This window comes from Lissotriton vulgaris, chromosome 9, assembly GCF_964263255.1.
Source record: "Lissotriton vulgaris chromosome 9, aLisVul1.2, whole genome shotgun sequence".
NCBI classification, from domain to species: Eukaryota; Metazoa; Chordata; class Amphibia; order Caudata; family Salamandridae; genus Lissotriton; species Lissotriton vulgaris.
Window position 1 is genome coordinate 541060132 of NC_141697.1, and position 27016 is coordinate 541087147.

Consider the following 27016-nt stretch of genomic DNA (forward strand, 5'->3'; position numbering starts at 1 on the left):
GTTTGGGAGCGTTCGGGACGTGAGTGGACGTTGGACAGGAAACTATGCGAATATGAAGCCTCCAACATTCCTGCTTCAGTGAGTGGTTCTTTCCATGGACATCTGACTCTTGGATTCCTCTCAACTTGCCTTCTGATAAAACATTTTGTGAGCAGCAGTTTCCTTCGACAGCTACAAGGTGGCGCTACATTCAGGTGAGAGCACAAGTATGCACAAAATGTTAGGGACTTTTGCCAGATTTATCGGTGGATCTTGCATATTTTTTCAGAGGCTAGATATTGCCTAGAAATGCTTTTTAACATAGAGATGCTGGAGTTACAATGTCTGGTCGGGCCTCAGCCCTTCCATTGTTTGCCCACTGTAACAAATTTATTACCAGCACATGTGTGTTGTGACTCTGCTTTATGAAACTTATCATATATTAGGACAATGTATGTAGCAGAAGGTGCGATTGAGATGTTTGCCCACGTATTTGTTTATTTTTTTATATATGGCTGATTAATCTGTTCGTGAAATTTCCATTTTGTGACATGTTGCATTACAATATATCCTGCTTGCAGAATATATAAGTATTTTCAGTGCGTTGGCCGGGAATCGAACCCAGGTCAACTGCTTGGGAAGCAGCTATGCTCACCACTATACCACCAACGCCCTCTGATGTGTTAGCTCTCGGTTCTAAATATTACGTTGCAGAAATCAATGACTATCTTGCACCAGCTTCAATGGTGCATTTGGTTTAGATACCAACATGAGAAGCAGTAGAACGTTTTTTGCAGAGGGTAAGGAACTGGGGATTGAAACCAAGGACAAAGTTGTGCAGAAGAGAAGAAATGAAAAGCAACAGTACAAATAGTAGAAATGAGCATATATAGGCAGCATGGGAAGCAAAGCAGGGAAGAGAAAGAGAACATTCCATGAAATGCCCAGGAGATAGATAAGAGCAGAACAAAATGGGAAGAATGAAATTCAAAGCATGCCCAGAAAGTTGTGTGAAGCTCCCACCAGTCAGTCATTTATGGTTATAATTGTGTGTCTTTACTTTCAAAGTACAGGGTTGTACCTTTCACGATCACTCTTGTATTACACAGACACGAATAGTTGAGAAGTCTTTTCTCACATAGCTGGCACAAGCTTGCACTTTTCCTTTCTGGCTATGTGGAAATGACAGCTTGGTCCTTGGAAGGAAAATCAAGCAAAATTAGCAGAGGATGGTTTCGATCCATCGACCTCTGGGTTATGGGCCCAGCACGCTTCCGCTGCGCCACTCTGCTCCTTTGTGAAAGTGTTCTCTTTATGCAGATGAGGAGGCATTCAGAGAAGTGACGTGGGATTGGTCGGGCTCTCACCTCATTTGCCTAAGTATATCGCAAGGCATGCTGGGTGCAGAAAATCTTTATCTTCCCCTCTCACAATCAGTCACAACTGAAAGTCCAGACCCTCTTAGGCACTAGCAGTTTCAGGCCTTTAACAAGACAACAGCTCTCCGACGCTCTCTGCCTCTCTCTCTCTCTGTGATCCTAGTGCTTGCATGCTCAGTATTTGGCTTTACCTGGGAGCCAGAGATCTACCCGGTGAGGGCTTGCCGGGTATAAGGCTTTAGAGCGTTTGGGAGCATTCGGTACATGAGAGGACGTTGGACTGGAAGCTATGCAAATTTGAAGCATCCAAACTTCCTGCTGCAGTCGGAGGCTCTTTCCATGGACATCTGCCTTTTGGATTCCTCTAAACTTGCCCTCTGATGAAACATTTTGTGAGCTGCAGTTACCTCCGACGGCTACAAGGTGGTGCTACATTCAGGTGAGGGCACAAGTATGCACAAAATGTTGGGGACTTTTGCCAGATTTATTGCTGGATCTTGCATATTTTTTTCAGAGGCTAAATATTGCCTAGGAAATGCTTTTTAACATAGAGATGCTGGAGTTAAAATGTCTGGTCGAACATTCCATGAAATGCCCAGGAGATAGATAAGAGCAGAACAAAAAAGGGAAGAATGAAATTCAAAGCCTCCACATAAAAGTGTTTGAAGGTCCCACCAGTCATTCATGCTTATTATTGTGTGCCTTTACTTTCAAAGTACAGTGTGGAGCTTTTGACGATCCCTCTCTTGTATTTCAGCAGACACAGATAGTTGAGAAGTCTTTTCTCACATAGCTGACACAAGCTTGCGCTTTTCCTTGCTGGTAGCGTGGAAATGACAGCTTGGTCCTTGGAAGTAAAATCAAGCAAAATTAGCAGAGGATGGTTTCGATCCATCGACCTCTGGGTTATGGGCCCAGCACGCTTCCGCTGCGCCACTTTGCTCTGTTGTGAAAGTGTTCTTTTTATGCAGATAAGGAGCATTAGGCAGAGTAGCATGGGATTGGTCTGGCTCTCACCTCATTTGCATAAGTATATCCCAAGGCATGCTGGGTGCTGAAAAACTTCATCTTCCCCTCTCACAATCAGTCATAACTGAAAGTCAGACACTCTTAGGCACTAGCCGTTTCAGGCCTTTATCAAGACAGTAGCTCTTGAACCATCTCTCTCTCGCTCTGTGATCCTAGCACTAGCATGCTCAGGATTTGGCTTTACCTTGGAGCCAGAGATATACCCGGTGAGGGCTTGCCCGGTGTGAGGATTTTGAGCGTTTGGGAGCATTCGGGACGTGAGTGGACGTTGGACAGGAAACTATGCGAATATGAAGCCTCCAACATTCCTGCTTCAGTGAGTGGTTCTTTCCATGGACATCTGACTCTTGGATTCCTCTCAACTTGCCTTCTGATAAAACATTTTGTGAGCAGCAGTTTCCTTCGACAGCTACAAGGTGGCGCTACATTCAGGTGAGAGCACAAGTATGCACAAAATGTTAGGGACTTTTGCCAGATTTATCGGTGGATCTTGCATATTTTTTCAGAGGCTAGATATTGCCTAGAAATGCTTTTTAACATAGAGATGCTGGAGTTACAATGTCTGGTCGGGCCTCAGCCCTTCCATTGTTTGCCCACTGTAACAAATTTATTACCAGCACATGTGTGTTGTGACTCTGCTTTATGAAACTTATCATATATTAGGACAATGTATGTAGCAGAAGGTGCGATTGAGATGTTTGCCCACGTATTTGTTTATTTTTTTATATATGGCTGATTAATCTGTTCGTGAAATTTCCATTTTGTGACATGTTGCATTACAATATATCCTGCTTGCAGAATATATAAGTATTTTCAGTGCGTTGGCCGGGAATCGAACCCGGGTCAACTGCTTGGGAAGCAGCTATGCTCACCACTATACCACCAACGCCCTCTGATGTGTTAGCTCTCGGTTCTAAATATTACGTTGCAGAAATCAATGACTATCTTGCACCAGCTTCAATGGTGCATTTGGTTTAGATACCAACATGAGAAGCAGTAGAACGTTTTTTGCAGAGGGTAAGGAACTGGGGATTGAAACCAAGGACAAAGTTGTGCAGAAGAGAAGAAATGAAAAGCAACAGTACAAATAGTAGAAATGAGCATATATAGGCAGCATGGGAAGCAAAGCAGGGAAGAGAAAGAGAACATTCCATGAAATGCCCAGGAGATAGATAAGAGCAGAACAAAAAGGGAAGAATGAAATTCAAAGCATGCCCAGAAAGTTGTGTGAAGCTCCCACCAGTCATTTATGGTTATAATTGTGTGTCTTTACTTTCAAAGTACAGGGTTGTACCTTTCACGATCACTCTTGTATTACACAGACACGAATAGTTGAGAAGTCTTTTCTCACATAGCTGGTACAAGCTTGCACTTTTCCTTTCTGGCTATGTGGAAATGACAGCTTGGTCCTTGGAAGGAAAATCAAGCAAAATTAGCAGAGGATGGTTTCGATCCATCGACCTCTGGGTTATGGGCCCAGCACGCTTCCGCTGCGCCACTCTGCTCCTTTGTGAAAGTGTTCTGTTTATGCAGATGAGGAGGCATTCAGAGAAGTGACGTGGGATTGGTCGGGCTCTCACCTCATTTGCCTAAGTATATCGCAAGGCATGCTGGGTGCAGAAAATCTTTATCTTCCCCTCTCACAATCAGTCACAACTGAAAGTCCAGACCCTCTTATTCACTAGCCGTTTCAGGCCTTTAACAAGACAACAGCTCTCCGACGCTCTCTGTCTCTCTCTCTCTCTGTGATCCTAGTGCTTGCATGCTCAGTATTTGGCTTTACCTGGGAGCCAGAGATCTACCCGGTGAGGGCTTGCCGGTATAAGGCTTTAGAGCGTTTGGGAGCGTTCGGTACATGAGAGGACGTTGGACTGGAAGCTATGCAAATTTGAAGCATCCAAACTTCCTGCTGCAGTCGGAGGCTCTTTCCATGGACATCTGCCTTTTGGATTCCTCTAAACTTGCCCTCTGATGAAACATTTTGTGAGCTGCAGTTACCTCCGACGGCTACAAGGTGGTGCTACATTCAGGTGAGGGCACAAGTATGCACAAAATGTTGGGTACTTTTGCCAGATTTATTGCTGGATCTTGCATATTTTTTTCAGAGGCTAAATATTGCCTAGGAAATGCTTTTTAACATAGAGATGCTGGAGTTAAAATGTCTGGTCGGGCCTCAGCCCTTTCATTGTCTGCCCACTGTAACATATTTTTTTACCAGTACATGTGAGTGGTGACTCTGCTTTATGAAACTTATCATATATTAGGACAATGAATATAGCAGAAGGGGCGATCGAAATGCTTGCCTACATATTTGTTTATTTTTTATATAATGGCTGATTAACCTCTTAGTTATATTACCATTTTGTGAAATGTTGCTTTAAAATATATCCTGCTTGCAGAATATATAAGTATTTGTATTGCGTTGGCCGGGAATCGAACCCGGGTCAACTGCTTGGAAGGCAGCTATGCTCACCACTATACCACCAACGCCCTCAGATCTTTGCGCTCTCGGTTCTAAACATTAGGACCCTGAGTTCAATGACTATCATGCACCAGCTTCAATGGTGCATTTGGTTTAGATACCAACATGAAAAGCAATAGAAAGTTTTTGTAGAAGGTAAGGAACTGGGATTGAAACCAAGGACAAAGCTGTGCAGAAGAGAAGAATGGAAAGCAGCAATACAAATAATAGATATGAACACATAGAGGCAGCATGGGAAGCAAAGCAGGGAAGAGAAATAGAGAACATTCCATGAAATGCCCAGGAGATAGATAAGAGCAGAACAAAAAAGGGAAGAATGAAATTCAAAGCCTCCACATAAAAGTGTTTGAAGGTCCCACCAGTCATTCATGCTTATTATTGTGTGCCTTTACTTTCAAAGTACAGTGTGGAGCTTTTGACGATCCCTCTCTTGTATTTCAGCAGACACAGATAGTTGAGAAGTCTTTTCTCACATAGCTGGCACAAGCTTGCGCTTTTCCTTGCTGGTAGCGTGGAAATGACAGCTTGGTCCTTGGAAGTAAAATCAAGCAAAATTAGCAGAGGATGGTTTCGATCCATCGACCTCTGGGTTATGGGCCCAGCACGCTTCCGCTGCGCCACTCTGCTCCGTTGTGAAAGTGTTCTTTTTATGCAGATAAGGAGCATTAGGCAGAGTAGCATGGGATTGGTCTGGCTCTCACCTCATTTGCATAAGTATATCCCAAGGCATGCTGGGTGCAGAAAAACTTCATCTTCCCCTCTCACAATCAGTCATAACTGAAAGTCAGACACTCTTAGGCACTAGCCGTTTCAGGCCTTTATCAAGACAGTAGCTCTTGAACCATCTCTCTCTCGCTCTGTGATCCTAGCACTAGCATGCTCAGGATTTGGCTTTACCTTGGAGCCAGAGATATACCCGGTGAGGGCTTGCCCGGTGTGAGGCTTTTGAGCGTTTGGGAGCGTTCGGGACGTGAGTGGACGTTGGACAGGAAACTATGCGAATATGAAGCCTCCAACATTCCTGCTTCAGTGAGTGGTTCTTTCCATGGACATCTGACTCTTGGATTCCTCTCAACTTGCCTTCTGATAAAACATTTTGTGAGCAGCAGTTTCCTTCGACAGCTACAAGGTGGCGCTACATTCAGGTGAGAGCACAAGTATGCACAAAATGTTAGGGACTTTTGCCAGATTTATCGGTGGATCTTGCATATTTTTTCAGAGGCTAGATATTGCCTAGAAATGCTTTTTAACATAGAGATGCTGGAGTTACAATGTCTGGTCGGGCCTCAGCCCTTCCATTGCTTGCCCACTGTAACAAATTTATTACCAGCACATGTGTGTTGTGACTCTGCTTTATGAAACTTATCATATATTAGGACAATGTATGTAGCAGAAGGTGCGATTGAGATGTTTGCCCACGTATTTGTTTATTTTTTTATATATGGCTGATTAATCTGTTCATGAAATTTCCATTTTGTGACATGTTGCATTACAATATATCCTGCTTGCAGAATATATAAGTATTTTCAGTGCGTTGGCCGGGAATCGAACCCAGGTCAACTGCTTGGGAAGCAGCTATGCTCACCACTATACCACCAACGCCCTCTGATGTGTTAGCTCTCGGTTCTAAATATTACGTTGCAGAAATCAATGACTATCTTGCACCAGCTTCAATGGTGCATTTGGTTTAGATACCAACATGAGAAGCAGTAGAACGTTTTTTGCAGAGGGTAAGGAACTGGGGATTGAAACCAAGGACAAAGTTGTGCAGAAGAGAAGAAATGAAAAGCAACAGTACAAATAGTAGAAATGAGCATATATAGGCAGCATGGGAAGCAAAGCAGGGAAGAGAAAGAGAACATTCCATGAAATGCCAAGGAGATAGATAAGAGCAGAACAAAATGGGAAGAATGAAATTCAAAGCATGCCCAGAAAGTTGTGTGAAGCTCCCACCAGTCAGTCATTTATGGTTATAATTGTGTGTCTTTACTTTCAAAGTACAGGGTTGTACCTTTCACGATCACTCTTGTATTACACAGACACGAATAGTTGAGAAGTCTTTTCTCACATAGCTGGCACAAGCTTGCACTTTTCCTTTCTGGCTATGTGGAAATGACAGCTTGGTCCTTGGAAGGAAAATCAAGCAAAATTAGCAGAGGATGGTTTCGATCCATCGACCTCTGGGTTATGGGCCCAGCACGCTTCCGCTGCGCCACTCTGCTCCTTTGTGAAAGTGTTCTCTTTATGCAGATGAGGAGGCATTCAGAGAAGTGACGTGGGATTGGTCGGGCTCTCACCTCATTTGCCTAAGTATATCGCAAGGCATGCTGGGTGCAGAAAATCTTTATCTTCCCCTCTCACAATCAGTCACAACTGAAAGTCCAGACCCTCTTAGGCACTAGCCGTTTCAGGCCTTTAACAAGACAACAGCTCTCCGACGCTCTCTGCCTCTCTCTCTCTCTGTGATCCTAGTGCTTGCATGCTCAGTATTTGGCTTTACCTGGGAGCCAGAGATCTACCCGGTGAGGGCTTGCCGGGTATAAGGCTTTAGAGCGTTTGGGAGCATTCGGTACATGAGAGGACGTTGGACTGGAAGCTATGCAAATTTGAAGCATCCAAACTTCCTGCTGCAGTCGGAGGCTCTTTCCATGGACATCTGCCTTTTGGATTCCTCTAAACTTGCCCTCTGATGAAACATTTTGTGAGCTGCAGTTACCTCCGACGGCTACAAGGTGGTGCTACATTCAGGTGAGGGCACAAGTATGCACAAAATGTTGGGGACTTTTGCCAGATTTATTGCTGGATCTTGCATATTTTTTTCAGAGGCTAAATATTGCCTAGGAAATGCTTTTTAACATAGAGATGCTGGAGTTAAAATGTCTGGTCGAACATTCCATGAAATGCCCAGGAGATAGATAAGAGCAGAACAAAAAGGGAAGAATGAAATTCAAAGCATGCCCAGAAAGTTGTGTGAAGCTCCCACCAGTCATTTATGGTTATAATTGTGTGCCTTTACTTTCAAAGTACAGTGTGGAGCTTTTGACGATCCCTCTCTTGTATTTCAGCAGACACAGATAGTTGAGAAGTCTTTTCTCACATAGCTGACACAAGCTTGCGCTTTTCCTTGCTGGTAGCGTGGAAATGACAGCTTGGTCCTTGGAAGTAAAATCAAGCAAAATTAGCAGAGGATGGTTTCGATCCATCGACCTCTGGGTTATGGGCCCAGCACGCTTCCGCTGCGCCACTTTGCTCTGTTGTGAAAGTGTTCTTTTTATGCAGATAAGGAGCATTAGGCAGAGTAGCATGGGATTGGTCTGGCTCTCACCTCATTTGCATAAGTATATCCCAAGGCATGCTGGGTGCTGAAAAACTTCATCTTCCCCTCTCACAATCAGTCATAACTGAAAGTCAGACACTCTTAGGCACTAGCCGTTTCAGGCCTTTATCAAGACAGTAGCTCTTGAACCATCTCTCTCTCGCTCTGTGATCCTAGCACTAGCATGCTCAGGATTTGGCTTTACCTTGGAGCCAGAGATATACCCGGTGAGGGCTTGCCCGGTGTGAGGATTTTGAGCGTTTGGGAGCATTCGGGACGTGAGTGGACGTTGGACAGGAAACTATGCGAATATGAAGCCTCCAACATTCCTGCTTCAGTGAGTGGTTCTTTCCATGGACATCTGACTCTTGGATTCCTCTCAACTTGCCTTCTGATAAAACATTTCGTGAGCAGCAGTTTCCTTCGACAGCTACAAGGTGGCGCTACATTCAGGTGAGAGCACAAGTATGCACAAAATGTTAGGGACTTTTGCCAGATTTATCGGTGGATCTTGCATATTTTTTCAGAGGCTAGATATTGCCTAGAAATGCTTTTTAACATAGAGATGCTGGAGTTACAATGTCTGGTCGGGCCTCAGCCCTTCCATTGTTTGCCCACTGTAACAAATTTATTACCAGCACATGTGTGTTGTGACTCTGCTTTATGAAACTTATCATATATTAGGACAATGTATGTAGCAGAAGGTGCGATTGAGATGTTTGCCCACGTATTTGTTTATTTTTTTATATATGGCTGATTAATCTGTTCGTGAAATTTCCATTTTGTGACATGTTGCATTACAATATATCCTGCTTGCAGAATATATAAGTATTTTCAGTGCGTTGGCCGGGAATCGAACCCGGGTCAACTGCTTGGGAAGCAGCTATGCTCACCACTATACCACCAACGCCCTCTGATGTGTTAGCTCTCGGTTCTAAATATTACGTTGCAGAAATCAATGACTATCTTGCACCAGCTTCAATGGTGCATTTGGTTTAGATACCAACATGAGAAGCAGTAGAACGTTTTTTGCAGAGGGTAAGGAACTGGGGATTGAAACCAAGGACAAAGTTGTGCAGAAGAGAAGAAATGAAAAGCAACAGTACAAATAGTAGAAATGAGCATATATAGGCAGCATGGGAAGCAAAGCAGGGAAGAGAAAGAGAACATTCCATGAAATGCCCAGGAGATAGATAAGAGCAGAACAAAAAGGGAAGAATGAAATTCAAAGCATGCCCAGAAAGTTGTGTGAAGCTCCCACCAGTCATTTATGGTTATAATTGTGTGTCTTTACTTTCAAAGTACAGGGTTGTACCTTTCACGATCACTCTTGTATTACACAGACACGAATAGTTGAGAAGTCTTTTCTCACATAGCTGGTACAAGCTTGCACTTTTCCTTTCTGGCTATGTGGAAATGACAGCTTGGTCCTTGGAAGGAAAATCAAGCAAAATTAGCAGAGGATGGTTTCGATCCATCGACCTCTGGGTTATGGGCCCAGCACGCTTCCGCTGCGCCACTCTGCTCCTTTGTGAAAGTGTTCTGTTTATGCAGATGAGGAGGCATTCAGAGAAGTGACGTGGGATTGGTCGGGCTCTCACCTCATTTGCCTAAGTATATCGCAAGGCATGCTGGGTGCAGAAAATCTTTATCTTCCCCTCTCACAATCAGTCACAACTGAAAGTCCAGACCCTCTTATTCACTAGCCGTTTCAGGCCTTTAACAAGACAACAGCTCTCCGACGCTCTCTGTCTCTCTCTCTCTCTGTGATCCTAGTGCTTGCATGCTCAGTATTTGGCTTTACCTGGGAGCCAGAGATCTACCCGGTGAGGGCTTGCCGGTATAAGGCTTTAGAGCGTTTGGGAGCGTTCGGTACATGAGAGGACGTTGGACTGGAAGCTATGCAAATTTGAAGCATCTAAACTTCCTGCTGCAGTCGGAGGCTCTTTCCATGGACATCTGCCTTTTGGATTCCTCTAAACTTGCCCTCTGATGAAACATTTTGTGAGCTGCAGTTACCTCCGACGGCTACAAGGTGGTGCTACATTCAGGTGAGGGCACAAGTATGCACAAAATGTTGGGTACTTTTGCCAGATTTATTGCTGGATCTTGCATATTTTTTTCAGAGGCTAAATATTGCCTAGGAAATGCTTTTTAACATAGAGATGCTGGAGTTAAAATGTCTGGTCGGGCCTCAGCCCTTTCATTGTCTGCCCACTGTAACATATTTTTTTACCAGTACATGTGAGTGGTGACTCTGCTTTATGAAACTTATCATATATTAGGACAATGAATATAGCAGAAGGGGCGATCGAAATGCTTGCCTACATATTTGTTTATTTTTTATATAATGGCTGATTAACCTCTTAGTTATATTACCATTTTGTGAAATGTTGCTTTAAAATATATCCTGCTTGCAGAATATATAAGTATTTGTATTGCGTTGGCCGGGAATCGAACCCGGGTCAACTGCTTGGAAGGCAGCTATGCTCACCACTATACCACCAACGCCCTCAGATCTTTGCGCTCTCGGTTCTAAACATTAGGACCCTGAGTTCAATGACTATCATGCACCAGCTTCAGTGGTGCATTTGGTTTAGATACCAACATGAAAAGCAATAGAAAGTTTTTGTAGAAGGTAAGGAACTGGGATTGAAACCAAGGACAAAGCTGTGCAGAAGAGAAGAATGGAAAGCAGCAATACAAATAATAGATATGAACACATAGAGGCAGCATGGGAAGCAAAGCAGGGCAGAGAAATAGAGAACATTCCATGAAATGCCCAGGAGATAGATAAGAGCAGAACAAAAAAGGGAAGAATGAAATTCAAAGCCTCCACATAAAAGTGTTTGAAGGTCCCACCAGTCATTCATGCTTATTATTGTGTGCCTTTACTTTCAAAGTACAGTGTGGAGCTTTTGACGATCCCTCTCTTGTATTTCAGCAGACACAGATAGTTGAGAAGTCTTTTCTCACATAGCTGGCACAAGCTTGCGCTTTTCCTTGCTGGTAGCGTGGAAATGACAGCTTGGTCCTTGGAAGTAAAATCAAGCAAAATTAGCAGAGGATGGTTTCGATCCATCGACCTCTGGGTTATGGGCCCAGCACGCTTCCGCTGCGCCACTCTGCTCCGTTGTGAAAGTGTTCTTTTTATGCAGATAAGGAGCATTAGGCAGAGTAGCATGGGATTGGTCTGGCTCTCACCTCATTTGCATAAGTATATCCCAAGGCATGCTGGGTGCAGAAAAACTTCATCTTCCCCTCTCACAATCAGTCATAACTGAAAGTCAGACACTCTTAGGCACTAGCCGTTTCAGGCCTTTATCAAGACAGTAGCTCTTGAACCATCTCTCTCTCGCTCTGTGATCCTAGCACTAGCATGCTCAGGATTTGGCTTTACCTTGGAGCCAGAGATATACCCGGTGAGGGCTTGCCCGGTGTGAGGCTTTTGAGCGTTTGGGAGCGTTCGGGACGTGAGTGGACGTTGGACAGGAAACTATGCGAATATGAAGCCTCCAACATTCCTGCTTCAGTGAGTGGTTCTTTCCATGGACATCTGACTCTTGGATTCCTCTCAACTTGCCTTCTGATAAAACATTTTGTGAGCAGCAGTTTCCTTCGACAGCTACAAGGTGGCGCTACATTCAGGTGAGAGCACAAGTATGCACAAAATGTTAGGGACTTTTGCCAGATTTATCGGTGGATCTTGCATATTTTTTCAGAGGCTAGATATTGCCTAGAAATGCTTTTTAACATAGAGATGCTGGAGTTACAATGTCTGGTCGGGCCTCAGCCCTTCCATTGCTTGCCCACTGTAACAAATTTATTACCAGCACATGTGTGTTGTGACTCTGCTTTATGAAACTTATCATATATTAGGACAATGTATGTAGCAGAAGGTGCGATTGAGATGTTTGCCCACGTATTTGTTTATTTTTTTATATATGGCTGATTAATCTGTTCGTGAAATTTCCATTTTGTGACATGTTGCATTACAATATATCCTGCTTGCAGAATATATAAGTATTTTCAGTGCGTTGGCCGGGAATCGAACCCGGGTCAACTGCTTGGGAAGCAGCTATGCTCACCACTATACCACCAACGCCCTCTGATGTGTTAGCTCTCGGTTCTAAATATTACGTTGCAGAAATCAATGACTATCTTGCACCAGCTTCAATGGTGCATTTGGTTTAGATACCAACATGAGAAGCAGTAGAACGTTTTTTGCAGAGGGTAAGGAACTGGGGATTGAAACCAAGGACAAAGTTGTGCAGAAGAGAAGAAATGAAAAGCAACAGTACAAATAGTAGAAATGAGCATATATAGGCAGCATGGGAAGCAAAGCAGGGAAGAGAAAGAGAACATTCCATGAAATGCCCAGGAGATAGATAAGAGCAGAACAAAAAGGGAAGAATGAAATTCAAAGCATGCCCAGAAAGTTGTGTGAAGCTCCCACCAGTCAGTCATTTATGGTTATAATTGTGTGTCTTTACTTTCAAAGTACAGGGTTGTACCTTTCACGATCACTCTTGTATTACACAGACACGAATAGTTGAGAAGTCTTTTCTCACATAGCTGGCACAAGCTTGCACTTTTCCTTTCTGGCTATGTGGAAATGACAGCTTGGTCCTTGGAAGGAAAATCAAGCAAAATTAGCAGAGGATGGTTTCGATCCATCGACCTCTGGGTTATGGGCCCAGCACGCTTCCGCTGCGCCACTCTGCTCCTTTGTGAAAGTGTTCTCTTTATGCAGATGAGGAGGCATTCAGAGAAGTGACGTGGGATTGGTCGGGCTCTCACCTCATTTGCCTAAGTATATCGCAAGGCATGCTGGGTGCAGAAAATCTTTATCTTCCCCTCTCACAATCAGTCACAACTGAAAGTCCAGACCCTCTTAGGCACTAGCCGTTTCAGGCCTTTAACAAGACAACAGCTCTCCGACGCTCTCTGTCTCTCTCTCTCTCTGTGATCCTAGTGCTTGCATGCTCAGTATTTGGCTTTTCCTGGGAGCCAGAGATCTACCCGGTGAGGGCTTGCCGGTATAAGGCTTTAGAGCGTTTGGGAGCGTTCGGTACATGAGAGGACGTTGGACTGGAAGCTATGCAAATTTGAAGCATCCAAACTTCCTGCTGCAGTCGGAGGCTCTTTCCATGGACATCTGCCTTTTGGATTCCTCTAAACTTGCCCTCTGATGAAACATTTTGTGAGCTGCAGTTACCTCCGACGGCTACAAGGTGGTGCTACATTCAGGTGAGGGCACAAGTATGCACAAAATGTTGGGGACTTTTGCCAGATTTATTGCTGGACCTTGCATATTTTTTTCAGAGGCTAAATATTGCCTAGGAAATGCTTTTTAACATAGAGATGCTGGAGTTAAAATGTCTGGTCGGGCCTCAGCCCTTTCATTGTCTGCCCACTGTAACATATTTTTTTACCAGTACATGTGAGTGGTGACTCTGCTTTATGAAACTTATCATATATTAGGACAATGAATATAGCAGAAGGGGCGATCGAAATGCTTGCCTACATATTTGTTTATTTTTTATATAATGGCTGATTAACCTCTTAATTATATTACCATTTTGTGAAATGTTGCTTTAAAATATATCCTGCTTGCAGAATATATAAGTATTTGTACTGCGTTGGCCGGGAATCGAACCCGGGTCAACTGCTTGGAAGGCAGCTATGCTCACCACTATACCACCAACGCCCTCTGATCTTTGCGCTCTCGGTTCTAAACATTAGGACCCTGAGTTCAATGACTATCATGCACCAGCTTCAATGGTGCATTTGGTTTAGATACCAACATGAAAAGCAATAGAAAGTTTTTGTAGAGGGTAAGGAACTGGGATTGAAACTAAGGACAAAGCTGTGCAGAAGAGAAGAATGGAAAGCAGCAATACAAATAATAGATATGAACACATAGAGGCAGCATGGGAAGCAAAGCAGGGAAGAGAAATAGAGAACATTCCATGAAATGCCCAGGAGATAGATAAGAGCAGAACAAAAAAGGGAAGAATGAAATTCAAAGCCTCCACATAAAAGTGTTTGAAGGTCCCACCAGTCATTCATGCTTATTATTGTGTGCCTTTACTTTCAAAGTACAGTGTGGAGCTTTTGACGATCCCTCTCTTGTATTTCAGCAGACACAGATAGTTGAGAAGTCTTTTCTCACATAGCTGGCACAAGCTTGCGCTTTTCCTTGCTGGTAGCGTGGAAATGACAGCTTGGTCCTTGGAAGTAAAATCAAGCAAAATTAGCAGAGGATGGTTTCGATCCATCGACCTCTGGGTTATGGGCCCAGCACGCTTCCGCTGCGCCACTCTGCTCCGTTGTGAAAGTGTTCTTTTTATGCAGATAAGGAGCATTAGGCAGAGTAGCATGGGATTGGTCTGGCTCTCACCTCATTTGCATAAGTATATCCCAAGGCATGCTGGGTGCAGAAAAACTTCATATTCCCCTCTCACAATCAGTCATAACTGAAAGTCAGACACTCTTAGGCACTAGCCGTTTCAGGCCTTTATCAAGACAGTAGCTCTTGAACCATCTCTCTCTCGCTCTGTGATCCTAGCACTAGCATGCTCAGGATTTGGCTTTACCTTGGAGCCAGAGATATACCCGGTGAGGGCTTGCCCGGTGTGAGGCTTTTGAGCGTTTGGGAGCGTTCGGGACGTGAGTGGACGTTGGACAGGAAACTATGCGAATATGAAGCCTCCAACATTCCTGCTTCAGTGAGTGGTTCTTTCCATGGACATCTGACTCTTGGATTCCTCTCAACTTGCCTTCTGATAAAACATTTTGTGAGCAGCAGTTTCCTTCGACAGCTACAAGGTGGCGCTACATTCAGGTGAGAGCACAAGTATGCACAAAATGTTAGGGACTTTTGCCAGATTTATCGGTGGATCTTGCATATTTTTTCAGAGGCTAGATATTGCCTAGAAATGCTTTTTAACATAGAGATGCTGGAGTTACAATGTCTGGTCGGGCCTCAGCCCTTCCATTGTTTGCCCACTGTAACAAATTTATTACCAGCACATGTGTGTTGTGACTCTGCTTTATGAAACTTATCATATATTAGGACAATGTATGTAGCAGAAGGTGCGATTGAGATGTTTGCCCACGTATTTGTTTATTTTTTTATATATGGCTGATTAATCTGTTCGTGAAATTTCCATTTTGTGACATGTTGCATTACAATATATCCTGCTTGCAGAATATATAAGTATTTTCAGTGCGTTGGCCGGGAATCGAACCCGGGTCAACTGCTTGGGAAGCAGCTATGCTCACCACTATACCACCAACGCCCTCTGATGTGTTAGCTCTCGGTTCTAAATATTACGTTGCAGAAATCAATGACTATCTTGCACCAGCTTCAATGGTGCATTTGGTTTAGATACCAACATGAGAAGCAGTAGAACGTTTTTTGCAGAGGGTAAGGAACTGGGGATTGAAACCAAGGACAAAGTTGTGCAGAAGAGAAGAAATGAAAAGCAACAGTACAAATAGTAGAAATGAGCATATATAGGCAGCATGGGAAGCAAAGCAGGGAAGAGAAAGAGAACATTCCATGAAATGCCCAGGAGATAGATAAGAGCAGAACAAAAAGGGAAGAATGAAATTCAAAGTATGCCCAGAAAGTTGTGTGAAGCTCCCACCAGTCAGTCATTTATGGTTATAATTGTGTGTCTTTACTTTCAAAGTACAGGGTTGTACCTTTCACGATCACTCTTGTATTACACAGACACGAATAGTTGAGAAGTCTTTTCTCACATAGCTGGCACAAGCTTGCACTTTTCCTTTCTGGCTATGTGGAAATGACAGCTTGGTCCTTGGAAGGAAAATCAAGCAAAATTAGCAGAGGATGGTTTCGATCCATCGACCTCTGGGTTATGGGCCCAGCACGCTTCCGCTGCGCCACTCTGCTCCTTTGTGAAAGTGTTCTCTTTATGCAGATGAGGAGGCATTCAGAGAAGTGACGTGGGATTGGTCGGGCTCTCACCTCATTTGCCTAAGTATATCGCAAGGCATGCTGGGTGCAGAAAATCTTTATCTTCCCCTCTCACAATCAGTCACAACTGAAAGTCCAGACCCTCTTAGGCACTAGCCGTTTCAGGCCTTTAACAAGACAACAGCTCTCCGACGCTCTCTGTCTCTCTCTCTCTCTGTGATCCTAGTGCTTGCATGCTCAGTATTTGGCTTTTCCTGGGAGCCAGAGATCTACCCGGTGAGGGCTTGCCGGTATAAGGCTTTAGAGCGTTTGGGAGCGTTCGGCACATGAGAGGACGTTGGACTGGAAGCTATGCAAATTTGAAGCATCCAAACTTCCTGCTGCAGTCGGAGGCTCTTTCCATGAACATCTGCCTTTTGGATTCCTCTAAACTTGCCCTCTGATGAAACATTTTGTGAGCTGCAGTTACCTCCGACGGCTACAAGGTGGTGCTACATTCAGGTGAGGGCACAAGTATGCACAAAATGTTGGGGACTTTTGCCAGATTTATTGCTGGATCTTGCATATTTTTTTCAGAGGCTAAATATTGCCTAGGAAATGCTTTTTAACATAGAGATGCTGGAGTTAAAATGTCTGGTTGGGCCTCAGCCCTTTCATTGTCTGCCCACTGTAACATATTTTTTTACCACTACATGTGAGTGGTGACACTGCTTTATGAAACTTATCATATATTAGGACAATGAATATAGCAGAAGGGGCGATCGAAATGCTTGCCTACATATTTGTTTATTTTTTATATAATGGCTGATTAACCTCTTAATTATATTACCATTTTGTGAAATGTTGCTTTAAAATATATCCTGCTTGCAGAATATATAAGTATTTGTATTGCGTTGGCCGGGAATCGAACCCGGGTCAACTGCTTGGAAGGCAGCTATGCTCACCACTATACCACCAACGCCCTCAGATGTTTGCGCTCTCGGTTCTAAACATTAGGACCCTGAGTTCAATGACTATCATGCACCAGCTTCAATGGTGCATTTGGTTTAGATACCAACATGAAAAGCAATAGAAAGTTTTTGTAGAAGGTAAGGAACTGGGATTGAAACCAAGGACAAAGCTGTGCAGAAGAGAAGAATGGAAAGCAGCAATACAAATAATAGATATGAACACATAGAGGCAGCATGGGAAGCAAAGCAGGGAAGAGAAATAGAGAACATTCCATGAAATGCCCAGGAGATAGATAAGAGCAGAACAAAAAAGGGAAGAATGAAATTCAAAGCCTCCACATAAAAGTGTTTGAAGGTCCCACCAGTCATTCATGCTTATTATTGTGTGCCTTTACTTTCAAAGTACAGTGTGGAGCTTTTGACGATCCCTCTCTTGTATTTCAGCAGACACAGATAGTTGAGAAGTCTTTTCTCACATAGCTGGCACAAGCTTGCGCTTTTCCTTGCTGGTAGCGTGGAAATGACAGCTTGGTCCTTGGAAGTAAAATCAAGCAAAATTAGCAGAGGATGGTTTCGATCCATCGACCTCTGGGTTATGGGCCCAGCACGCTTCCGCTGCGCCACTCTGCTCCGTTGTGAAAGTGTTCTTTTTATGCAGATAAGGAGCATTAGGCAGAGTAGCATGGGATTGGTCTGGCTCTCACCTCATTTGCATAAGTATATCCCAAGGCATGCTGGGTGCAGAAAAACTTCATCTTCCCCTCTCACAATCAGTCATAACTGAAAGTCAGACACTCTTAGGCACTAGCCGTTTCAGGCCTTTATCAAGACAGTAGCTCTTGAACCATCTCTCTCTCGCTCTGTGATCCTAGCACTAGCATGCTCAGGATTTGGCTTTACCTTGGAGCCAGAGATATACCCGGTGAGGGCTTGCCCGGTGTGAGGCTTTTGAGCGTTTGGGAGCGTTCGGGACGTGAGTGGACGTTGGACAGGAAACTATGCGAATATGAAGCCTCCAACATTCCTGCTTCAGTGAGTGGTTCTTTCCATGGACATCTGACTCTTGGATTCCTCTCAACTTGCCTTCTGATAAAACATTTTGTGAGCAGCAGTTTCCTTCGACAGCTACAAGGTGGCGCTACATTCAGGTGAGAGCACAAGTATGCACAAAATGTTAGGGACTTTTGCCAGATTTATCGGTGGATCTTGCATATTTTTTCAGAGGCTAGATATTGCCTAGAAATGCTTTTTAACATAGAGATGCTGGAGTTACAATGTCTGGTCGGGCCTCAGCCCTTCCATTGCTTGCCCACTGTAACAAATTTATTACCAGCACATGTGTGTTGTGACTCTGCTTTATGAAACTTATCATATATTAGGACAATGTATGTAGCAGAAGGTGCGATTGAGATGTTTGCCCATGTATTTGTTTATTTTTTTATATATGGCTGATTAATCTGTTCGTGAAATTTCCATTTTGTGACATGTTGCATTACAATATATCCTGCTTGCAGAATATATAAGTATTTTCAGTGCGTTGGCCGGGAATCGAACCCGGGTCAACTGCTTGGGAAGCAGCTATGCTCACCACTATACCACCAACGCCCTCTGATGTGTTAGCTCTCGGTTCTAAATATTACGTTGCAGAAATCAATGACTATCTTGCACCAGCTTCAATGGTGCATTTGGTTTAGATACCAACATGAGAAGCAGTAGAACGTTTTTTGCAGAGGGTAAGGAACTGGGGATTGAAACCAAGGACAAAGTTGTGCAGAAGAGAAGAAATGAAAAGCAACAGTACAAATAGTAGAAATGAGCATATATAGGCAGCATGGGAAGCAAAGCAGGGAAGAGAAAGAGAACATTCCATGAAATGCCCAGGAGATAGATAAGAGCAGAACAAAAAGGGAAGAATGAAATTCAAAGCATGCCCAGAAAGTTGTGTGAAGCTCCCACCAGTCAGTCATTTATGGTTATAATTGTGTGTCTTTACTTTCAAAGTACAGGGTTGTACCTTTCACGATCACTCTTGTATTACACAGACACGAATAGTTGAGAAGTCTTTTCTCACATAGCTGGCACAAGCTTGCACTTTTCCTTTCTGGCTATGTGGAAATGACAGCTTGGTCCTTGGAAGGAAAATCAAGCAAAATTAGCAGAGGATGGTTTCGATCCATCGACCTCTGGGTTATGGGCCCAGCACGCTTCCGCTGCGCCACTCTGCTCCTTTGTGAAAGTGTTCTCTTTATGCAGATGAGGAGGCATTCAGAGAAGTGACGTGGGATTGGTCGGGCTCTCACCTCATTTGCCTAAGTATATCGCAAGGCATGCTGGGTGCAGAAAATCTTTATCTTCCCCTCTCACAATCAGTCACAACTGAAAGTCCAGACCCTCTTAGGCACTAGCCGTTTCAGGCCTTTAACAAGACAACAGCTCTCCGACGCTCTCTGTCTCTCTCTCTCTCTGTGATCCTAGTGCTTGCATGCTCAGTATTTGGCTTTTCCTGGGAGCCAGAGATCTACCCGGTGAGGGCTTGCCGGTATAAGGCTTTAGAGCGTTTGGGAGCGTTCGGTACATGAGAGGACGTTGGACTGGAAGCTATGCAAATTTGAAGCATCCAAACTTCCTGCTGCAGTCGGAGGCTCTTTCCATGGACATCTGCCTTTTGGATTCCTCTAAACTTGCCCTCTGATGAAACATTTTGTGAGCTGCAGTTACCTCCGACGGCTACAAGGTGGTGCTACATTCAGGTGAGGGCACAAGTATGCACAAAATGTTGGGGACTTTTGCCAGATTTATTGCTGGACCTTGCATATTTTTTTCAGAGGCTAAATATTGCCTAGGAAATGCTTTTTAACATAGAGATGCTGGAGTTAAAATGTCTGGTCGGGCCTCAGCCCTTTCATTGTCTGCCCACTGTAACATATTTTTTTACCAGTACATGTGAGTGGTGACTCTGCTTTATGAAACTTATCATATATTAGGACAATGAATATAGCAGAAGGGGCGATCGAAATGCTTGCCTACATATTTGTTTATTTTTTATATAATGGCTGATTAACCTCTTAATTATATTACCATTTTGTGAAATGTTGCTTTAAAATATATCCTGCTTGCAGAATATATAAGTATTTGTACTGCGTTGGCCGGGAATCGAACCCGGGTCAACTGCTTGGAAGGCAGCTATGCTCACCACTATACCACCAACGCCCTCTGATCTTTGCGCTCTCGGTTCTAAACATTAGGACCCTGAGTTCAATGACTATCATGCACCAGCTTCAATGGTGCATTTGGTTTAGATACCAACATGAAAAGCAATAGAAAGTTTTTGTAGAGGGTAAGGAACTGGGATTGAAACTAAGGACAAAGCTGTGCAGAAGAGAAGAATGGAAAGCAGCAATACAAATAATAGATATGAACACATAGAGGCAGCATGGGAAGCAAAGCAGGGAAGAGAAATAGAGAACATTCCATGAAATGCCCAGGAGATAGATAAGAGCAGAACAAAAAAGGGAAGAATGAAATTCAAAGCCTCCACATAAAAGTGTTTGAAGGTCCCACCAGTCATTCATGCTTATTATTGTGTGCCTTTACTTTCAAAGTACAGTGTGGAGCTTTTGACGATCCCTCTCTTGTATTTCAGCAGACACAGATAGTTGAGAAGTCTTTTCTCACATAGCTGGCACAAGCTTGCGCTTTTCCTTGCTGGTAGCGTGGAAATGACAGCTTGCTCCTTGGAAGTAAAATCAAGCAAAATTAGCAGAGGATGGTTTCGATCCATCGACCTCTGGGTTATGGGCCCAGCACGCTTCCGCTGCGCCACTCTGCTCCGTTGTGAAAGTGTTCTTTTTATGCAGATAAGGAGCATTAGGCAGAGTAGCATGGGATTGGTCTGGCTCTCACCTCATTTGCATAAGTATATCCCAAGGCATGCTGGGTGCAGAAAAACTTCATATTCCCCTCTCACAATCAGTCATAACTGAAAGTCAGACACTCTTAGGCACTAGCCGTTTCAGGCCTTTATCAAGACAGTAGCTCTTGAACCATCTCTCTCTCGCTCTGTGATCCTAGCACTAGCATGCTCAGGATTTGGCTTTACCTTGGAGCCAGAGATATACCCGGTGAGGGCTTGCCCGGTGTGAGGCTTTTGAGCGTTTGGGAGCGTTCGGGACGTGAGTGGACGTTGGACAGGAAACTATGCGAATATGAAGCCTCCAACATTCCTGCTTCAGTGAGTGGTTCTTTCCATGGACATCTGACTCTTGGATTCCTCTCAACTTGCCTTCTGATAAAACATTTTGTGAGCAGCAGTTTCCTTCGACAGCTACAAGGTGGCGCTACATTCAGGTGAGAGCACAAGTATGCACAAAATGTTAGGGACTTTTGCCAGATTTATCGGTGGATCTTGCATATTTTTTCAGAGGCTAGATATTGCCTAGAAATGCTTTTTAACATAGAGATGCTGGAGTTACAATGTCTGGTCGGGCCTCAGCCCTTCCATTGTTTGCCCACTGTAACAAATTTATTACCAGCACATGTGTGTTGTGACTCTGCTTTATGAAACTTATCATATATTAGGACAATGTATGTAGCAGAAGGTGCGATTGAGATGTTTGCCCACGTATTTGTTTATTTTTTATATATGGCTGATTAATCTGTTCGTGAAATTTCCATTTTGTGACATGTTGCATTACAATATATCCTGCTTGCAGAATATATAAGTATTTTCAGTGCGTTGGCCGGGAATCGAACCCGGGTCAACTGCTTGGGAAGCAGCTATGCTCACCACTATACCACCAACGCCCTCTGATGTGTTAGCTCTCGGTTCTAAATATTACGTTGCAGAAATCAATGACTATCTTGCACCAGCTTCAATGGTGCATTTGGTTTAGATACCAACATGAGAAGCAGTAGAACGTTTTTTGCAGAGGGTAAGGAACTGGGGATTGAAACCAAGGACAAAGTTGTGCAGAAGAGAAGAAATGAAAAGCAACAGTACAAATAGTAGAAATGAGCATATATAGGCAGCATGGGAAGCAAAGCAGGGAAGAGAAAGAGAACATTCCATGAAATGCCCAGGAGATAGATAAGAGCAGAACAAAAAGGGAAGAATGAAATTCAAAGCATGCCCAGAAAGTTGTGTGAAGCTCCCACCAGTCAGTCATTTATGGTTATAATTGTGTGTCTTTACTTTCAAAGTACAGGGTTGTACCTTTCACGATCACTCTTGTATTACACAGACACGAATAGTTGAGAAGTCTTTTCTCACATAGCTGGCACAAGCTTGCACTTTTCCTTTCTGGCTATGTGGAAATGACAGCTTGGTCCTTGGAAGGAAAATCAAGCAAAATTAGCAGAGGATGGTTTCGATCCATCGACCTCTGGGTTATGGGCCCAGCACGCTTCCGCTGCGCCACTCTGCTCCTTTGTGAAAGTGTTCTCTTTATGCAGATGAGGAGGCATTCAGAGAAGTGACGTGGGATTGGTCGGGCTCTCACCTCATTTGCCTAAGTATATCGCAAGGCATGCTGGGTGCAGAAAATCTTTATCTTCCCCTCTCACAATCAGTCACAACTGAAAGTCCAGACCCTCTTAGGCACTAGCCGTTTCAGGCCTTTAACAAGACAACAGCTCTCCGACGCTCTCTGTCTCTCTCTCTCTCTGTGATCCTAGTGCTTGCATGCTCAGTATTTGGCTTTTCCTGGGAGCCAGAGATCTACCCGGTGAGGGCTTGCCGGTATAAGGCTTTAGAGCGTTTGGGAGCGTTCGGTACATGAGAGGACGTTGGACTGGAAGCTATGCAAATTTGAAGCATCCAAACTTCCTGCTGCAGTCGGAGGCTCTTTCCATGGACATCTGCCTTTTGGATTCCTCTAAACTTGCCCTCTGATGAAACATTTTGTGAGCTGCAGTTACCTCCGACGGCTACAAGGTGGTGCTACATTCAGGTGAGGGCACAAGTATGCACAAAATGTTGGGGACTTTTGCCAGATTTATTGCTGGATCTTGCATATTTTTTTCAGAGGCTAAATATTGCCTAGGAAATGCTTTTTAACATAGAGATGCTGGAGTTAAAATGTCTGGTTGGGCCTCAGCCCTTTCATTGTCTGCCCACTGTAACATATTTTTTTACCACTACATGTGAGTGGTGACACTGCTTTATGAAACTTATCATATATTAGGACAATGAATATAGCAGAAGGGGCGATCGAAATGCTTGCCTACATATTTGTTTATTTTTTATATAATGGCTGATTAACCTCTTAATTATATTACCATTTTGTGAAATGTTGCTTTAAAATATATCCTGCTTGCAGAATATATAAGTATTTGTATTGCGTTGGCCGGGAATCGAACCCGGGTCAACTGCTTGGAAGGCAGCTATGCTCACCACTATACCACCAACGCCCTCAGATCTTTGCGCTCTCGGTTCTAAACATTAGGACCCTGAGTTCAATGACTATCATGCACCAGCTTCAATGGTGCATTTGGTTTAGATACCAACATGAAAAGCAATAGAAAGTTTTTGTAGAAGGTAAGGAACTGGGATTGAAACCAAGGACAAAGCTGTGCAGAAGAGAAGAATGGAAAGCAGCAATACAAATAATAGATATGAACACATAGAGGCAGCATGGGAAGCAAAGCAGGGAAGAGAAATAGAGAACATTCCATGAAATGCCCAGGAGATAGATAAGAGCAGAACAAAAAAGGGAAGAATGAAATTCAAAGCCTCCACATAAAAGTGTTTGAAGGTCCCACCAGTCATTCATGCTTATTATTGTGTGCCTTTACTTTCAAAGTACAGTGTGGAGCTTTTGACGATCCCTCTCTTGTATTTCAGCAGACACAGATAGTTGAGAAGTCTTTTCTCACATAGCTGGCACAAGCTTGCGCTTTTCCTTGCTGGTAGCGTGGAAATGACAGCTTGGTCCTTGGAAGTAAAATCAAGCAAAATTAGCAGAGGATGGTTTCGATCCATCGACCTCTGGGTTATGGGCCCAGCACGCTTCCGCTGCGCCACTCTGCTCCGTTGTGAAAGTGTTCTTTTTATGCAGATAAGGAGCATTAGGCAGAGTAGCATGGGATTGGTCTGGCTCTCACCTCATTTGCATAAGTATATCCCAAGGCATGCTGGGTGCAGAAAAACTTCATCTTCCCCTCTCACAATCAGTCATAACTGAAAGTCAGACACTCTTAGGCACTAGCCGTTTCAGGCCTTTATCAAGACAGTAGCTCTTGAACCATCTCTCTCTCGCTCTGTGATCCTAGCACTAGCATGCTCAGGATTTGGCTTTACCTTGGAGCCAGAGATATACCCGGTGAGGGCTTGCCCGGTGTGAGGCTTTTGAGCGTTTGGGAGCGTTCGGGACGTGAGTGGACGTTGGACAGGAAACTATGCGAATATGAAGCCTCCAACATTCCTGCTTCAGTGAGTGGTTCTTTCCATGGACATCTGACTCTTGGATTCCTCTCAACTTGCCTTCTGATAAAACATTTTGTGAGCAGCAGTTTCCTTCGACAGCTACAAGGTGGCGCTACATTCAGGTGAGAGCACAAGTATGCACAAAATGTTAGGGACTTTTGCCAGATTTATCGGTGGATCTTGCATATTTTTTCAGAGGCTAGATATTGCCTAGAAATGCTTTTTAACATAGAGATGCTGGAGTTACAATGTCTGGTCGGGCCTCAGCCCTTCCATTGCTTGCCCACTGTAACAAATTTATTACCAGCACATGTGTGTTGTGACTCTGCTTTATGAAACTTATCATATATTAGGACAATGTATGTAGCAGAAGGTGCGATTGAGATGTTTGCCCATGTATTTGTTTATTTTTTTATATATGGCTGATTAATCTGTTCGTGAAATTTCCATTTTGTGACATGTTGCATTACAATATATCCTGCTTGCAGAATATATAAGTATTTTCAGTGCGTTGGCCGGGAATCGAACCCGGGTCAACTGCTTGGGAAGCAGCTATGCTCACCACTATACCACCAACGCCCTCTGATGTGTTAGCTCTCGGTTCTAAATATTACGTTGCAGAAATCAATGACTATCTTGCACCAGCTTCAATGGTGCATTTGGTTTAGATACCAACATGAGAAGCAGTAGAACGTTTTTTGCAGAGGGTAAGGAACTGGGGATTGAAACCAAGGACAAAGTTGTGCAGAAGAGAAGAAATGAAAAGCAACAGTACAAATAGTAGAAATGAGCATATATAGGCAGCATGGGAAGCAAAGCAGGGAAGAGAAAGAGAACATTCCATGAAATGCCCAGGAGATAGATAAGAGCAGAACAAAAAGGGAAGAATGAAATTCAAAGCATGCCCAGAAAGTTGTGTGAAGCTCCCACCAGTCAGTCATTTATGGTTATAATTGTGTGTCTTTACTTTCAAAGTACAGGGTTGTACCTTTCACGATCACTCTTGTATTACACAGACACGAATAGTTGAGAAGTCTTTTCTCACATAGCTGGCACAAGCTTGCACTTTTCCTTTCTGGCTATGTGGAAATGACAGCTTGGTCCTTGGAAGGAAAATCAAGCAAAATTAGCAGAGGATGGTTTCGATCCATCGACCTCTGGGTTATGGGCCCAGCACGCTTCCGCTGCGCCACTCTGCTCCTTTGTGAAAGTGTTCTCTTTATGCAGATGAGGAGGCATTCAGAGAAGTGACGTGGGATTGGTCGGGCTCTCACCTCATTTGCCTAAGTATATCGCAAGGCATGCTGGGTGCAGAAAATCTTTATCTTCCCCTCTCACAATCAGTCACAACTGAAAGTCCAGACCCTCTTAGGCACTAGCCGTTTCAGGCCTTTAACAAGACAACAGCTCTCCGACGCTCTCTGTCTCTCTCTCTCTCTGTGATCCTAGTGCTTGCATGCTCAGTATTTGGCTTTTCCTGGGAGCCAGAGATCTACCCGGTGAGGGCTTGCCGGTATAAGGCTTTAGAGCGTTTGGGAGCGTTCGGTACATGAGAGGACGTTGGACTGGAAGCTATGCAAATTTGAAGCATCCAAACTTCCTGCTGCAGTCGGAGGCTCTTTCCATGGACATCTGCCTTTTGGATTCCTCTAAACTTGCCCTCTGATGAAACATTTTGTGAGCTGCAGTTACCTCCGACGGCTACAAGGTGGTGCTACATTCAGGTGAGGGCACAAGTATGCACAAAATGTTGGGGACTTTTGCCAGATTTATTGCTGGACCTTGCATATTTTTTTCAGAGGCTAAATATTGCCTAGGAAATGCTTTTTAACATAGAGATGCTGGAGTTAAAATGTCTGGTCGGGCCTCAGCCCTTTCATTGTCTGCCCACTGTAACATATTTTTTTACCACTACATGTGAGTGGTGACACTGCTTTATGAAACTTATCATATATTAGGACAATGAATATAGCAGAAGGGGCGATCGAAATGCTTGCCTACATATTTGTTTATTTTTTATATAATGGCTGATTAACCTCTTAATTATATTACCATTTTGTGAAATGTTGCTTTAAAATATATCCTGCTTGCAGAATATATAAGTATTTGTATTGCGTTGGCCGGGAATCGAACCCGGGTCAACTGCTTGGAAGGCAGCTATGCTCACCACTATACCACCAACGCCCTCAGATCTTTGCGCTCTCGGTTCTAAACATTAGGACCCTGAGTTCAATGACTATCATGCACCAGCTTCAATGGTGCATTTGGTTTAGATACCAACATGAAAAGCAATAGAAAGTTTTTGTAGAAGGTAAGGAACTGGGATTGAAACCAAGGACAAAGCTGTGCAGAAGAGAAGAATGGAAAGCAGCAATACAAATAATAGATATGAACACATAGAGGCAGCATGGGAAGCAAAGCAGGGAAGAGAAATAGAGAACATTCCATGAAATGCCCAGGAGATAGATAAGAGCAGAACAAAAAAGGGAAGAATGAAATTCAAAGCCTCC

At 43.8% G+C, this 27016-nt stretch overlaps 16 non-coding genes across 16 annotated transcripts; all 16 read right to left on the bottom strand.

Annotated features, from left to right (window-relative positions):
• Positions 1-579: 579 nt before the first annotated feature.
• TRNAG-CCC (transfer RNA glycine (anticodon CCC)) lies at positions 580-651 on the bottom strand. Its single transcript has one exon. It is a non-coding gene; the product is annotated as a tRNA-Gly (tRNA).
• A 2553-nt stretch (positions 652-3204) lies between these two features.
• On the bottom strand, positions 3205-3276 carry TRNAG-CCC (transfer RNA glycine (anticodon CCC)). Its single transcript has one exon. It is a non-coding gene; the product is annotated as a tRNA-Gly (tRNA).
• A 1529-nt stretch (positions 3277-4805) lies between these two features.
• TRNAG-UCC (transfer RNA glycine (anticodon UCC)) lies at positions 4806-4877 on the bottom strand. The gene has a single exon. It is a non-coding gene; the product is annotated as a tRNA-Gly (tRNA).
• Positions 4878-6399: 1522 nt separating this feature from the next.
• On the bottom strand, positions 6400-6471 carry TRNAG-CCC (transfer RNA glycine (anticodon CCC)). The gene has a single exon. It is a non-coding gene; the product is annotated as a tRNA-Gly (tRNA).
• A 2552-nt stretch (positions 6472-9023) lies between these two features.
• On the bottom strand, positions 9024-9095 carry TRNAG-CCC (transfer RNA glycine (anticodon CCC)). Its single transcript has one exon. It is a non-coding gene; the product is annotated as a tRNA-Gly (tRNA).
• Positions 9096-10624: 1529 nt separating this feature from the next.
• Positions 10625-10696, bottom strand: TRNAG-UCC (transfer RNA glycine (anticodon UCC)). Its single transcript has one exon. It is a non-coding gene; the product is annotated as a tRNA-Gly (tRNA).
• A 1522-nt stretch (positions 10697-12218) lies between these two features.
• On the bottom strand, positions 12219-12290 carry TRNAG-CCC (transfer RNA glycine (anticodon CCC)). Its single transcript has one exon. It is a non-coding gene; the product is annotated as a tRNA-Gly (tRNA).
• Positions 12291-13823: 1533 nt separating this feature from the next.
• TRNAG-UCC (transfer RNA glycine (anticodon UCC)) lies at positions 13824-13895 on the bottom strand. The gene has a single exon. It is a non-coding gene; the product is annotated as a tRNA-Gly (tRNA).
• Positions 13896-15417: 1522 nt separating this feature from the next.
• TRNAG-CCC (transfer RNA glycine (anticodon CCC)) lies at positions 15418-15489 on the bottom strand. The gene has a single exon. It is a non-coding gene; the product is annotated as a tRNA-Gly (tRNA).
• A 1533-nt stretch (positions 15490-17022) lies between these two features.
• On the bottom strand, positions 17023-17094 carry TRNAG-UCC (transfer RNA glycine (anticodon UCC)). Its single transcript has one exon. It is a non-coding gene; the product is annotated as a tRNA-Gly (tRNA).
• Positions 17095-18616: 1522 nt separating this feature from the next.
• On the bottom strand, positions 18617-18688 carry TRNAG-CCC (transfer RNA glycine (anticodon CCC)). The gene has a single exon. It is a non-coding gene; the product is annotated as a tRNA-Gly (tRNA).
• A 1533-nt stretch (positions 18689-20221) lies between these two features.
• Positions 20222-20293, bottom strand: TRNAG-UCC (transfer RNA glycine (anticodon UCC)). Its single transcript has one exon. It is a non-coding gene; the product is annotated as a tRNA-Gly (tRNA).
• Positions 20294-21814: 1521 nt separating this feature from the next.
• On the bottom strand, positions 21815-21886 carry TRNAG-CCC (transfer RNA glycine (anticodon CCC)). The gene has a single exon. It is a non-coding gene; the product is annotated as a tRNA-Gly (tRNA).
• A 1533-nt stretch (positions 21887-23419) lies between these two features.
• TRNAG-UCC (transfer RNA glycine (anticodon UCC)) lies at positions 23420-23491 on the bottom strand. Its single transcript has one exon. It is a non-coding gene; the product is annotated as a tRNA-Gly (tRNA).
• A 1522-nt stretch (positions 23492-25013) lies between these two features.
• TRNAG-CCC (transfer RNA glycine (anticodon CCC)) lies at positions 25014-25085 on the bottom strand. The gene has a single exon. It is a non-coding gene; the product is annotated as a tRNA-Gly (tRNA).
• Positions 25086-26618: 1533 nt separating this feature from the next.
• On the bottom strand, positions 26619-26690 carry TRNAG-UCC (transfer RNA glycine (anticodon UCC)). The gene has a single exon. It is a non-coding gene; the product is annotated as a tRNA-Gly (tRNA).
• Positions 26691-27016: the final 326 nt, after the last annotated feature.